Source organism: Anastrepha obliqua, chromosome 5 (assembly GCF_027943255.1).
Source record: "Anastrepha obliqua isolate idAnaObli1 chromosome 5, idAnaObli1_1.0, whole genome shotgun sequence".
Lineage (NCBI taxonomy): Eukaryota > Metazoa > Arthropoda > Insecta > Diptera > Tephritidae > Anastrepha > Anastrepha obliqua.
Window position 1 is genome coordinate 2768333 of NC_072896.1, and position 1344 is coordinate 2769676.

At 31.4% G+C, this 1344-nt stretch overlaps 1 non-coding gene across 1 annotated transcript; it reads left to right on the plus strand.

The window, feature by feature from the left end:
* The first annotated feature begins 289 nt into the window (after positions 1-289).
* On the plus strand, positions 290-361 carry Trnae-uuc (transfer RNA glutamic acid (anticodon UUC)). Its single transcript has one exon. It is a non-coding gene; the product is annotated as a tRNA-Glu (tRNA).
* Positions 362-1344: the final 983 nt, after the last annotated feature.

The window sequence follows — 1344 nt, forward strand, 5'->3', positions numbered from 1 at the left end:
TGTAAGTTTAAAGTTGCTAGAAAAACTCGTTTATTTTTTTGATTTTTTTTAATCTCATAATAATTGCATGACTGTTTTAAATGTCTTTAAATGACTACTGTTTTTTCGTGGAGTGTATATATAAGTTTGTAGCCACGCAGAGAAGAAACGGCCTTCTCCGTGCGATATAAATACTATATATCAGTTTTTATTAGGAAAATCCAGTCATTTCACGCCCAACAATTGGAACTTCAAGGTCAAATAAATTTACGTATAGAGTTATAGGCTATTTTGATGGATGGTTTTAAGGTCCCATATGGTCTAGTGGCTAGGATATCTGGCTTTCACCCAGAAGGCCCGGGTTCGATTCCCGGTATGGGAAATTATTTTTATTAATTGTTACATATGATTGAGATATTTTTTTGGAAATTTTTATTTTATATTTTTGTTTTGATTAAGAATTGATGTAATTTATATTTAATGCTCACGTATCAAATAAACTTGAAAATAATCGTTAATAATATCTTTTTTCCAATATATTACAGCAACAATTGCCAGTTACCACTTCACACAAACAACTCTTGGTTTGATAGATTTCAGAGATAGATGAAAGAAATCAAATGATAACTTTTAAGAGCTACCTCTTTTTGTACTTTTCCTTCATTTAAATTTCAAAATAAGTAAACACAGTCCAGCGCTTGCAGTTTACGAACAGAAATTGCCGTTTTGAAAAATGCTGCCAATCTAATGTGCAAAATGTGCCTAAAAATATGCAACGTTCTAAATAAATTAAAAAATGTGGAGCGAAATATTTTAAGGTAGTTTATATGCTTGCATAACATACTTATATGTATAGGGTCCTTCAAGGTGGAGTTTTTTTTTGAAAATTTAAATCAAAAATATGTTTTGAATGGGAATTTATTATCTTTTTATTGACATATGTATATAAAAATTTACAATTTATGAAAGATAAAGCATACTTAACAAATGCCCCCGTATACAGGCTTATAGATGTCCCTTCTTTAGTGAAATGTTCGCTGATATTTTTGCACAACTGTGAATGTTATATTTTAAAAATAATTTTTTATGATTTATTCACATAGACTCTGTGTAAAGCCCTAAAGTGGTGCAGAGTATAGCAAAATAATTTTTTCCGGGAATTCCATTTGCAATAAAATGATTATTTCATAGGCTGTGTGTCACTTCTCACCGTCTAGTTGAATGCACATATTGTTAGTATACATGCCCTCAACAATAGGGCGAATGCTCTTAAGATATCTCGATATCACATTTTGTTGACGGTAACCACACCACATCACACCACCACAATGACAATGACCGACGGTCGGAACGCATGTGGAGTTA